The sequence below is a fragment of the Coregonus lavaretus genome (genome assembly GCF_964263955.1).
Source record: "Coregonus lavaretus genome assembly, contig: HAP1_SCAFFOLD_455, whole genome shotgun sequence".
Lineage (NCBI taxonomy): Eukaryota > Metazoa > Chordata > Actinopteri > Salmoniformes > Salmonidae > Coregonus > Coregonus lavaretus.
The window spans coordinates 42,084-56,724 of record NW_028166879.1 but is presented as its reverse complement, the minus strand read 5'-3'; positions in this window follow the sequence as shown (position 1 = coordinate 56,724).

The window sequence follows — 14,641 nt, the reverse complement described above, 5'->3', positions numbered from 1 at the left end:
CAGAGGACTGTGACCTAGTCAGGAGGACTGTGACATACTCAGGAGGGGTATGACCTAGTCGGGAGAACTGTGACCTAGTCAGTAGAGCTGAGACCTACTCAGGAGGGCAGTGACCTAGTCAGGAGAGCTGAGACCTACTCAGGAGGGCTGAGACCTACTCAGGGGGGCTGTGACCTAGTCAGGAGAGCTGAGACCTAGTCAGGAGGACTGTGACCTAGTCAGGAGAGCTGAGACCTACTCAAGAGGGCTGAGACCTACTGAGGAGGGCTGTGACCTAGTCAGGAGAGCTGAGACCTACTCAGGAGAGCTGAGACCTACTCAGGAGGACTGTGACCTAGTCGGGAGGACTGTGACATAGTCAGGAGGGCTGTGACCTAGTCAGGAGAGCTGAGACCTACTCAAGAGGAATGTGACCTAGTCGGGAGGACTGTGACATAGTCAGGAGGGCTGTGACCTAGTCAGGAGAGCTGAGACCTACTCAAGAGGACTGTGACCTAGTCGGGAGGACTGTGACATAGTCAGGAGGGCTGTGACCTAGTCAGGCGAGCTGAGAACTACTCAGGAGGGCTGTGACCTACTCAGGAGGACTGTGACCTAGTCAGGAGAGCTGAGACCTACTCAGGAGGGCTGAGACCTAGTCAGGAGGGCTGTGACCTAGTCAGGAGAGCTGAGACCTACTCAGGAGAGCTGAGACCTACTCAGGAGGACTGTGACCTAGTCGGGAGGACTGTGACATAGTCAGGAGGGCTGTGACCTAGTCAGGAGAGCTGAGACCTACTCAAGAGGACTGTGACCTAGTCGGGAGGACTGTGACATAGTCAGGAGGGCTGTGACCTAGTCAGGCGAGCTGAGAACTACTCAGGAGGGCTGTGACCTACTCAGGAGGACTGTGACCTAGTCAGGAGAGCTGAGACCTACTCAGGAGGGCTGTGACCTAGTCAGGAGAGCTGAGACCTACTCAAGAGGAATGTGACCTAGTCGGGAGGACTGTGACATAGTCAGGAGGGCTGTGACCTAGTCAGGAGAGCTGAGACCTACTCAAGAGGACTGTGACCTAGTCGGGAGGACTGTGACATAGTCAGGAGGGCTGTGACCTAGTAAGGCGAGCTGAGAACTACTCAGGAGGGCTGTGACCTACTCAGGAGGACTGTGACCTAGTCAGGAGAGCTGAGACCTACTCAGGAGGGCTGAGACCTAGTCAGGAGGGCTGTGACCTAGTCAGGAGAGCTGAGACCTACTCAGGAGAGCTGAGACCTACTCAGGAGGACTGTGACCTAGTCGGGAGGACTGTGACATAGTCAGGAGGGCTGTGACCTAGTCAGGAGAGCTGAGACCTACTCAAGAGAACTGTGACCTAGTCGGGAGGACTGTGACATAGTCAGGAGGGCTGTGACCTAGTCAGGCGAGCTGAGAACTACTCAGGAGGACTGTGACCTAGTCGGGAGGACTGTGACATAGTCAGGAGGGCTGTGACCTAGTCAGGAGAGCTGAGACCTACTCAGGAGGACTGTGACCTAGTCAGGAGGGCTGTGACCTAGTCAGGAGGGCTGTGACCTAGTCAGGAGAGCTGAGACCTACTCAGTAGGACTGTGACCTAGTCGGGAGGACTGTGACCTTGTCAGGAGGACTGTGACCTACTCAGGAGAGCTGAGACCTACTTAGGAGGGCTGACACCTATTCAGAGGACTGTGACCTAGTCAGGAGGACTGTGACATACTCAGGAGGGCTGTGACCTAGTCAGGAGAGCTGAGACCTACTCAGGAGGGCTGAGACCTACTCAGGGGGGCTGTGACCTAGTCAGGAGAGCTGAGACCTAGTCAGGAGGACTGTGACCTAGTCAGGAGAGCTGAGACCTACTCAAGAGGGCTGAGACCTACTGAGGAGGGCTGTGACCTAGTTAGGAGAGCTGAGACCTACTCAGGAGAGCTGAGACCTACTCAGGAGGACTGTGACCTAGTCAGGATTACTGTGACATAGTCAGGAGGCCTGTGACCTAGTCAGGAGAGCTGAGACCTACTCAAGAGGACTGTGACATAGTCGGGAGGACTGTGACATAGTCAGGAGGGCTGTGACCTAGTCAGGCGAGCTGAGAACTACTCAGGAGGGCTGTGACCTACTCAGGAGGACTGTGACCTAGTCAGGAGAGCTGAGACCTACTCAGGAGGGCTGAGACCTAGTCAGGAGGGCTGTGACCTAGTCAGGAGAGCTGAGACCTACTCAGGAGAGCTGAGACCTACTCAGGAGGACTGTGACCTAGTCGGGAGGACTGTGACATAGTCAGGAGGGCTGTGACCTAGTCAGGAGAGCTGAGACCTACTAAAGAGGACTGTGACCTAGTCGGGAGGACTGTGACATAGTCAGGAGGGCTGTGACCTAGTCAGGAGAGCTGAGACCTACTCAAGAGGACTGTGACCTAGTCGGGAGGACTGTGACATAGTCAGGAGGGCTGTGACCTAGTCAGGAGAGCTGAGACCTACTCAAGAGGACTGTGACCTAGTCGGGAGGACTGTGACATAGTCAGGAGGGCTGTGACCTAGTCAGGCGAGCTGAGAACTACTCAGGAGGGCTGTGACCTACTCAGGAGGACTGTGACCTAGTCAGGAGAGCTGAGACCTACTCAGGAGGGCTGATACCTAGTCAGGAGGGCTGTGACCTAGTCAGGAGAGCTGAGACCTACTCAGGAGGACTGTGACCTAGTCAGGAGAGCTGAGACCTACTCAGGAGAGCTGAGACCTACTCAAGAGGACTGTGACCTAGTCGGGAGGACTGTGACATAGTCAGGAGGGCTGTGACCTAGTCAGGAGAGCTGAGACCTACTCAAGAGGACTGTGACCTAGTCGGGAGGACTGTGACATAGTCAGGAGGGCTTTGACCTACTCAGGAGAGCTGAGACCTACTCAAGAGGACTGTGACCTAGTCGGGAGGACTGTGACATAGTCAGGAGGGCTGTGACCTAGTCAGGCGAGCTGAGACCTACTCAGGAGGGCTGTGACCTACTCAGGAGGACTGTGACCTACTTAGGAGAGCTGATACCTACTCAGGAGGGCTGAGACCTAGTCAGGAGGGCTGAGACCTAGTCAGGAGAGCTGAGACCTAGTCAGGAGGACTGTGACCTAGTCAGGAGAGCTGAGACCTACTCAAGAGGACTGTGACCTAGTCGGGAGGACTGTGACATAGTCAGGAGGGCTGTGACCTAGTCAGGAGAGCTGAGACCTACTCAGGAGGACTGTGACCTAGTCAGGAGGGCTGTGACCTAGTCAGGAGGGCTGTGACCTAGTCAGGAGAGCTGAGACCTACTCAGGAGGACTGTGACCTAGTCGGGAGGACTGTGACCTAGTCAGGAGGACTGTGACCTACTCAGGAGAGCTGAGACCTACTTAGGAGGGCTGACACCTATTCAGAGGACTGTGACCTAGTCAGGAGGACTGTGACATACTCAGGAGGGCTGTGACCTAGTCGGGAGAACTGTGACCTAGTCAGTAGAGCTGAGACCTACTCAGGAGGGCAGTGACCTAGTCAGGAGAGCTGAGACCTACTCAGGAGGGCTGAGACCTACTCAGGGGGGCTGTGACCTAGTCAGGAGAGCTGAGACCTAGTCAGGAGGACTGTGACCTAGTCAGGAGAGCTGAGACCTACTCAAGAGGGCTGAGACCTACTGAGGAGGGCTGTGACCTAGTTTAGAGCTGAGACCTACTCAGGAGAGCTGAGACCTACTCAGGAGGACTGTGACCTAGTCGGGAGGACTGTGACATAGTCAGGAGGGCTGTGACCTAGTCAGGAGAGCTGAGACCTACTCAAGAGGACTGTGACCTAGTCGGGAGGACTGTGACATAGTCAGGAGGGCTGTGACCTAGTCAGGCGAGCTGAGAACTACTCAGGAGGGCTGTGACCTACTCAGGAGGACTGTGACCTAGTCAGGAGAGCTGAGACCTACTCAGGAGGGCTGAGACCTAGTCAGGAGGGCTGTGACCTAGTCAGGAGAGCTGAGACCTACTCAGGAGAGCTGAGACCTACTCAGGAGGACTGTGACCTAGTCGGGAGGACTGTGACATAGTAAGGAGGGCTGTGACCTAGTCAGGAGAGCTGAGACCTACTAAAGAGGACTGTGACCTAGTCGGGAGGACTGTGACATAATCAGGAGGGCTGTGACCTACTCAGGAGAGCTGAGACCTACTCAAGAGGACTGTGACCTAGTCGGGAGGACTGTGACATAGTCAGGAGGGCTGTGACCTAGTCAGGCAAGCTGAGATCTACTCAGGAGGGCTGTGACCTACTCAGGAGGACTGTGACCTAGTCAGGAGTGCAGAGACCTACTCAGGAGGGCTGAGACCTAGTCAGGAGGGCTGTGACCTAGTCAGGAGAGCTGAGACCTAGTCAGGAGGACTGTGACCTAGTCAGGAGAGCTGAGACCTACTCAAGAGGACTGTGACCTAGTCGGGAGGACTGTGACATAGTCAGGAGTGCTGTGACCTAGTCAGGAGAGCTGAGACCTACTCAGGAGGACTGTGACCTAGTCAGGAGGGCTGTGACCTAGTCAGGAGGGCTGTGACCTAGTCAGAAGAGCTGAGACCTACTCAGGAGGACTGTGACCTAGTCGGGAGGACTGTGACCTAGTCAGGAGGACTGTGACCTACTCAGGAGAGCTGAGACCTACTTAGGAGGGCTGACACCTATTCAGAGGACTGTGACCTAGTCAGGAGGACTGTGACATACTCAGGAGGGCTGTGACCTAGTCGGGAGAACTGTGACCTAGTCAGTAGAGCTGAGACCTACTCAGGAGGGCAGTGACCTAGTCAGGAGAGCTGAGACCTACTCAGGAGGGCTGAGACCTACTCAGGGGGGCTGTGACCTAGTCAGGAGAGCTGAGACCTAGTCAGGAGGACTGTGACCTAGTCAGGAGAGTTGAGACCTACTCAAGAGGGCTGAGACCTACTGAGGAGGGCTGTGACCTAGTCAGGAGAGCTGAGACCTACTCAGGAGAGCTGAGACCTACTCAGGAGGACTGTGACCTAGTCGGAAGGACTGTGACATAGTCAGGAGGGCTGTGACCTAGTCAGGAGAGCTGAGACCTACTCAAGAGGACTGTGACCTAGTCGGGAGGACTGTGACATAGTCAGGAGGGCTGTGACCTAGTCAGGCGAGCTGAGAACTACTCAGGAGGGCTGTGACCTACTCAGGAGGACTGTGACCTAGTCAGGAGAGCTGAGACCTACTCAGGAGGGCTGAGACCTAGTCAGGAGGGCTGTGACCTAGTCAGGAGAGCTGAGACCTACTCAGGAGAGCTGAGACCTACTCAGGAGGACTGTGACCTAGTCGGGAGGACTGTGACATAGTCAGGAGGGCTGTGACCTAGTCAGGAGAGCTGAGACCTACTAAAGAGGACTGTGACCTAGTCGGGAGGACTGTGACATAGTCAGGAGGGCTGTGACCTACTCAGGAGAGCTGAGACCTACTCAAGAGGACTGTGACCTAGTCGGGAGGACTGTGACATATTCAAGAGGGCTGTGACCTAGTCAGGCAAGCTGAGATCTACTCAGGAGGGCTGTGACCTACTCAGGAGGACTGTGACCTAGTCAGGAGTGCAGAGACCTACTCAGGAGGGCTGAGACCTAGTCAGGAGGGCTGTGACCTAGTCAGGAGAGCTGAGACCTAGTCAGGAGGACTGTGACCTAGTCAGGAGAGCTGAGACCTACTCAAGAGGACTGTGACCTAGTCGGGAGGACTGTGACATAGTCAGGAGTGCTGTGACCTAGTCTGTAGAGCTGAGACCTACTCAGGAGGACTGTGACCTAGTCGGGAGGACTGTGACATGGTCAGGAGGGTTGTGACCTAGTCAAGAGAGCTGAGACCTACTCAAGAGGACTGTGACCTAGTCGGGAGGACTGTGACATAGTCAGGAGGGCTGTGACCTAGTCAGGAGAGCTGAGACCTACTCAGGAGGACTGTGACCTACTCAGGAGGACCGTGACCTAGTCAGGAGGGCTGTGACCAAGTCAGGAGAGCTGAGACCTACTCAGGAGGACTGTGACCTAGTCGGGAGGACTGTGACCTAGTCAGGAGGACTGTGACCTACTCAGGAGAGCTGAGACCTACTTAGGAGGGCTGAGACCTATTCGGAGGACTGTGACCTAGTCAGGAGAGCTGAGACCTACTCAAGAGGACTGTGACCTAGTCGGGAGGACTGTGACATAGTCAGGAGGGCTGTGACCTAGTCAGGAGAGCTGAGACCTACTCAAGAGGACTGTGACCTAGTCGGGAGGACTGTGACATAGTCAGGAGGGCTGTGACCTAGACAGGCGAGCTGAGAACTACTCAGGAGGGCTGTGACCTACTCAGGAGGACTGTGACCTAGTCAGGAGTGCTGAGACCTACTCAGGAGGGCTGAGACCTAGTCAGGAGGACTGTGACCTAGTCAGGAGGACTGTGACCTACTCAGGAGAGCTGAGACCTACTTAGGAGGGCTGACACCTATTCAGAGGACTGTGACCTAGTCAGGAGAGCTGAGACCTACTCAGGAGGACTGTGACCTAGTCGGGAGGACTGTGACATAGTCAGGAGGGCTGTGACCTAGTCTGTAGAGCTGAGACCTACTCAGGAGGACTGTGACCTAGTCGGGAGGACTGTGACATGGTCAGGAGGGTTGTGACCTAGTCAAGAGAGCTGAGACCTACTCAAGAGGACTGTGACCTAGTCGGGAGGACTGTGACATAGTCAGGAGGGCTGTGACCTAGTCAGGAGAGCTGAGACCTACTCAGGAGGACTGTGACCTACTCAGGAGGACCGTGACCTAGTCAGGAGGGCTGTGACCAAGTCAGGAGAGCTGAGACCTACTCAGGAGGACTGTGACCTAGTCGGGAGGACTGTGACCTAGTCAGGAGGACTGTGACCTACTCAGGAGAGCTGAGACCTACTTAGGAGGGCTGAGACCTATTCGGAGGACTGTGACCTAGTCAGGAGAGCTGAGACCTACTCAAGAGGACTGTGACCTAGTCGGGAGGACTGTGACATAGTCAGGAGGGCTGTGACCTAGTCAGGAGAGCTGAGACCTACTCAAGAGGACTGTGACCTAGTCGGGAGGACTGTGACATAGTCAGGAGGGCTGTGACCTAGACAGGCGAGCTGAGAACTACTCAGGAGGGCTGTGACCTACTCAGGAGGACTGTGACCTAGTCAGGAGTGCTGAGACCTACTCAGGAGGGCTGAGACCTAGTCAGGAGGGCTGTGACCTAGTCAGGAGAGCTGAGACCTAGTCAGGAGGACTGTGACCTAGTCAGGAGAGCTGAGACCTACTCAAGAGGACTGTGACCTAGTCGGGAGGACTGTGACATAGTCAGGAGGGCTTTGACCTAGTCAGGAGAGCTGAGACCTACTCAGGAGGACTGTGACCTAGTCAGGAGAGCTGAGACCTACTCAAGAGGACTGTGACCTAGTCGGGAGGACTGTGACATAGTCAGGAGGGCTTTGACCTAGTCAGGAGAGCTGTGACCTAGTCGGGAGGACTGTGTATTAGTCAGGAGGGCTGTGACCTAGTCAGTAGAGCTGAGATCTACTCAGGAGGACTGTGACCTAGTCGGGAGGACTGTGACATGGTCAGGAGGGTTGTGACCTAGTCAGGAGAGCTGAGACCTACTCAAGAGGACTGTGACCTAGTCGGGAGGACTGTGACATAGTCAGGAGGGCTGTGACCTAGTCAGGAGAGCTGAGACCTACTCAGGAGGACTGTGACCTACTCAGGAGGACTGTGACCTAGTCAGGAGGGCTGTGACCTAGTCAGGAGAGCTGAGACCTACTCAGGAGGACTGTGACCTAGTCTGGAGGACTGTGACCTAGTCAGGAGGACTGTGACCTACTCAGGAGAGCTGAGACCTACTTAGGAGGGCTGAGACCTATTCGGAGGACTGTGACCTAGTCAGGAGAGCTGAGACCTACTCAGGAGGACTGTGACCTAGTCGGGAGGACTGTGACATAGTCAGGAGGGCTGTGACCTAGTCAGGAGAGCTGAGACCTACTCAAGAGGACTGTGACCTAGTCGGGAGGACTGTGACATAGTCAGGAGGGCTGTGACCTAGTCAGGAGAGCTGAGACCTACTCAGGTGGACTGTGACCTACTCAGGAGGACTGTGACCTAGTCAGGAGGGCTGTGACCTAGTCAGGAGAGCTGAGACCTACTCAGGAGGACTGTGACCTAGTCGGGAGGACTGTGACCTAGTCAGGAGGGCTGTGACCTAGTCAGGAGGGCTGTGACCTAGTCAGGAGAGCTGAGACCTACTCAGGAGGACTGTGACCTAGTCGGGAGGATTGTGACATAGTCAGGAGGGCTGTGACCTAGTCAGGAGAGCTGAGACCTACTCAGGAGGACTGTGACCTACTCAGGAGGACTGTGACCTAGTCAGGAGGGCTGTGACCTAGTCAGGAGAGCTGAGACCTACTCAGGAGGACTGTGACCTAGTCGGGAGGACTGTGACCTAGTCAGGAGGGCTGTGACCTACTCAGGAGAGCTGAGACCTACTTAGGAGGGCTGAGACCTATTCGGAGGACTGTGACCTAGTCAGGAGAGCTGAGACCTACTCAGGAGGACTGTGACCTAGTCGGGAGGAATGTGACATAGTCAGGAGGGCTGTGACCTAGTCAGTAGAGCTGAGACCTACTCAAGAGGACTGTGACCTAGTCGGGAGGACTGTGACACAGTCAGGAAGGCTGTGACCTAGTCAGGAGAGCTGAGATCTACTCAGGAGGACTGTGACCTAGTTGGGAGGACTGTGACATAGTCAGGATGGCTGTGACCTAGTCAGTAGAGTTGAGACCTACTCAAGAGGACTTTGACCTAGTCGGGAGGACTGTGACCTAGTCAGGAGGGCTGTGACCTAGTTGGGAGGACTGTGACATAGTCAGGAGGACTGTGATCTAGTCGGGAGGACTGTGACCTAGTCAGGAGGGCTGTGACCTTGTCAGGAGTGCTTTGACCTAGTCAGGAGGACTGTGACCTAGTCAGAAGGACTGTGGGAGAGAGAGGGAGAGAGAGAGCGAGAGAGAGAGGGAGGGAGGGAGAAGGTGATAGATAGAGGGGGGGGGGGGACTATGTAAAATACTTGCAAATCGCAGATTGCTGGTATAAAAATAATTGTAGTAATGCACATTTTATTCTGATAACATGATTGGTCAGGGACAATCACCCTTTAATCTTGTATGTGTGTGTATTTTGCAACATGAGAACACTCAGAATCAATAGGCTATCTCACTGCAATTAATCCTGTATCCTATACACCCAGTCCCTGTAACACCCAGAGAGACATCACCACATCATCATATACATCACCACATCATCATCATGGACATCACCACATCATCATAGACCTCACCACATCATCATCATAGACCTCACCACATCATCATATACATCACATCATCATCATAGACCTCACCACTTCATCATAGACCTCACCACATCATCATAGACATCACCACATCATCATCATGGACATCACCACATCATCATAGACCTCACCACATACCTCCCGAGTGGCGCAGTGGTCTAAGGCCAGATCCTGGTTCGAATCCAGGCTCTGTCGTAGCCGGCCACGACCAGGAGACCCATGGGGAGGCGAATAATTGGCCCAGCGTCGTCCAGGGTAGGGGAGGGAATGGCCGGCAGGGATGTAGCTCAGTTGGTAGAGCATGGCGTTTGCAACGCCAGGGTTGTGGGTTCGATTCCCACGGGGGGCCAGTATGAAAAAATAAAAAATAATGTATGCACTCACTAACTGTAAGTCGCTCTGGATAAGAGCGTCTGCTAAATGACGTACATGTAAATCATCATCATAGACCTCACCACATCATCATCATAGACCTCACCACATCATCATCATAGACATCACCACATCATCATCATAGACCTCACCACATCATCATCATAGACCTCACCACATCATCATCATAGACATCACCACATCATCATCATAGACCTCACCACATCATCATCATAGACCTCACCACATCATCATCATGGACATCACCACATCATCATCATAGACCTCACCACATCATCATCATCATAGACCTCACCACATCATCATCATGGACATCACCACATCATCATCATCATAGACCTCACCACATCATCATCATAGACCTCACCACATCATCATCATAGACCTCACCACATCATCATCATGGACATCACCACATCATCATCATAGACCTCACCACATCATCATCATCATAGACCTCACCACATCATCATCATAGACCTCACCACATCATCATCATAGACATCACCACATCATCATAGACCTCACCACATCATCATAGACCTCACCACATCATCATCATAGACCTCACCACATCATCATCATAGACCTCACCACATCATCATCATGGACATCACCACATCATCATCATAGACCTCACCACATCATCATAGACCTCACCACATCATCATCATAGACCTCACCACATCATCATCATAGACCTCACCACATCATCATCATGGACATCACCACATCATCATCATAGACCTCACCACATCATCATAGACCTCACCACATCATCATCATAGACCTCACCACATCATCATAGACCTCACCACATCATCATCATAGACCTCACCACATCATCATAGACCTCACCACATCATCATAGACCTCACCACATCATCATCATAGACCTCACCACATCATCATCATGGACATCACCACATCATCATCATGGACATCACCACATCATCATAGACCTCACCACATCATCATCATAGACCTCACCACATCATCATCATAGACCTCACCACATCATCATCATGGACATCACCACATCATCATCATAGACCTCACCACATCATCATCATGGACATCACCACATCATCATAGACCTCACCACATCATCATAGACCTCACCACATCATCATCATAGACCTCACCACATCATCATCATGGACATCACCACATCATCATAGACCTCACCACATCATCATAGACCTCACCACATCATCATCATAGACCTCACCACATCATCATAGACCTCACCACATCATCATAGACCTCACCACATCATCATCATAGACCTCACCACATCATCATCATAGACCTCACCACATCATCATAGACCTCACCACATCATCATAGACCTCACCACATCATCATCATAGACCTCACCACATCATCATCATGGACATCACCACATCATCATAGACCTCACCACATCATCATCATAGACCTCACCACATCATCATCATGGACATCACCACATCATCATCATAGACCTCACCACATCATCATAGACCTCACCACATCATCATCATAGACTCCACCTATTAAATGAAACCTAGGGCCCACTTCAAGATAGATGGGTTTATGTGTCTAGCTGGTCCCATAAGATATAATAACCATGATGGGTATGTGTACCAAATCTTTTCCCTTTAAAGTGCACTACTTTTGACTAGATCCATATCGTCTCTCTGGTTGAAAGTAGTGCAGAACAGGCTAAAGGGAAATAGGGTGCCATTTGGAACGCAGACAATGTGGATAACTCTTTGATAGAGAGTGCCCTCTGTCGTAGTCCGTGAAACTGGGCTGCGTCTAAAAGGCTTTGGGAGGATATAATTGATTGCAGAACGGTTGAATGCACAGATGTACTGTGACAGCATGAAGGTACTTTTATTACGTGAAACAAATATAACTCAGATTGGAAGACTTTAACTCTTTCACACAGGCGAACTGACACTGGGAAAGTGCCAACCCCACCCGCTGTATATCTAGCTAATGGTTATCACTATTGGACACTGGAAATTGCAATATCTCTTGGGAGTCTGTATGGTATTGGACATCAACAATCTGTAACTGTATGATATAGTTCCTTATTCTCTGTTCTCCACATGAATGGAAATAAAACACAAAACTGCATCTAGTGTAAAGCATTATTGTTCGGTACTATTTACGGCATGGTTTAAAATAACAAAACACAGAGGACTGTGCTTGGACCACTAACAGAACAGACGCCGCATAACAATGAAACAACCATATAAAAACAGCTGTTTCCTCTTCCAAATAGACCTTTCTCATATCTTGCTTTAAGAGTGTCCCCTCTGTCGCTTTGAAGAAGGTGGCCATTCTGGACTCTTATCGGCAGATTTATTATAAGATGATGAACACGCTCACAAAGACTCTCCTCAGTGCATTAAAACTAGAAATAGAGTTCAAAGCGAATAGCCTACTCTGGAGAGAGAGAGAGAGACAGAGAGAGAGAGAGAGAGAGAGAGAGAGAGAGAGAGAGAGAGAGAGAGAGAGAGAGAGAGAGAGAGAGAGAGAGAGAGAGAGAGAGAGAGAGAGAGAGAGAGAGAGAGAGAGAGAGAGAGAGAGAAGAGCGAGGTGTTGAATGTAGGATACTTTCCAGAAATATGGAATAAAGAACCATATTCAAAAGTGAAGACAAATATGACCCTAAAAAGTATTGCAGTGCCTGCATGACCAGCAATCTAGGGGAGGTTTCCGCAGTATAATAAATACTAGAATACAGTGTTTTAAATGCATGTCAATGAAAACAGTGTTTTAAGTGCATGTCAATGAAAACAGTGTTTTAAGAGCATGTCAATGAAAACAGTGTTTTAAGTGCATGTCAATGAAAACAGTGTTTTAAGTGCATGTCAATTAAAACAGTATTTTAAGTGCATGTCAATGAAAACAGTGTTTTAAGAGCATGTCAATGAAAACAGTGTTTTAAGTGCATGTCAATGAAAACAGTGTTTTAAGAGCATGTCAATGAAAACAGTGTTTTAAGTGCATGTCAATGAAAACAGTGTTTTAAGTGCATGTCAATGAAAACAGTGTTTTAAGTGCATGTCAATGAAAACAGTGTTTTAAGTGCATGTCAATGAAAACAGTGTTTTAAGAGCATGTCAATGAAAACAGTGTTTTAAGTGCATGTCAAATTGGCTTCCTACCGAAACAAATAACATCTGACCACATCTACACCCTTATCAATCCACCAAGGGTCAAATATTGGCCTGCCATCTGGCATAAAGGACTCTTTCTCAAACTCACACAAAGTGGAATTAGAGAAAGAACCTATAAAGTTATTAAATCAATGTACAATTAAAATAAATATGTTTTAAAAAATTCACACATGGGCAAGGGGTCACCAATCTGAGCCCGACATGGTTTAATATCTATATTGATGAATTTGCAAAACAGTTGTAGCGATCTACAGCTCGAACAGAACGGGGGTTACATCATAACCTGTCAGTGTTAGATGCCTCCAACAGAACGGGGGTTACATCATAACCTGTCAGTGTTAGATGTCTCCAACAGAACAGGTTTCAAGGAAATAAATACCAGTTCACCCTAGGAGAGTCCAAACTTGACCACACCACTGATTACACCTACCTCAGTCTTAACATCAGCGCGGTTTGACACTGCTATCAAAACACTGTCAGAGAAAGCAAGGAGAGCATACTACTCAATAAATAAAAACAATAGACACATTTAACCCTCCTATCAACATCTGGCTACAAATATTTGACTGCATAATCCAACCAATACTCCTGTATGAAATATGGGGCCCACTATTACAGTCAAAATACACATCATGTTACAAAACACCCACAGAAAAACTGCCCCTTGAATTTAGCAAAAACATCCTACATGTACACAGAAATTCCACTAACCACGCATGCAGGGCAGAACTAGCAATACTACCTCTTCTACTGCCCACTGATAAAAAGGGCAGGCAAATTCTGGGTGCCCGTAGCCCAATCAAATGAACGGTCGTACAAAACAAAGAGCATTTATGGACAACAATCTCCACCCAGAGAGTTGTGACCCCTTAACAAAACTGGCCCAGAAACACAAGATTGAAATGAACACAAGTGATCTGGCTCCAAGGGCAAAATGTAAACAGCTACAGGTGAATAATGAGAACAGATACATCAACTATTGGCGGAGTGAGGTCGAAGGTCAGAGAAAAGATGGAACGCTGTCGAACATTTGAAAGAGACTTCACTTTAGCTGAATACTTAACCTGTGTAAAAGACCCCAAACAAAAGAAAAACCTTAACCAAATACCGAAAATAGTGATCGTAGCGTGGTTAGCAAGAGAGGACAGGCTCAAAATGAACAACACTTTCTAATCACCTGCCCCATATATTAATTAGAGACTCCTTCTTCCCTAAATTCAAAATGAAAAGTTATACATTCACAAAACAATCAAACAAAGATCAACTTTGTATAGTTTTGGGAGAAAGGTCTGATGTGATGTGATAGAGTTGGCAGCACAGTATGACAAGTTAAGGGAGGAAACATCATGTACTATTCTCTCCATGGATTATAAATCATAGACAATATACTCTGAGTGCTCTTTCCTTGACATAGACTGACCAGGTGAATCCAGGTGAAAGCTGTGATCCCTTATTGATGTCACTTGTTAAATCCACTTCAATCAGTTGTAGATGAAGGGGAGGAGACAGGTTAAAGAAGGATTTTTAAGGCTTGAGACAATTGAGACATGGATTTTGTATGTGTGCCATTCAGAGGGTGAATGTGCAAGACAAAATATTTAAGTACTTTGAACGGGGTATAGTAGTAGGTGCCAGGTGCACCGGGTTTGAGTGTTTCAAGAACTGCATCGCTACTGGGTTTTTCACACTCAACAGTTT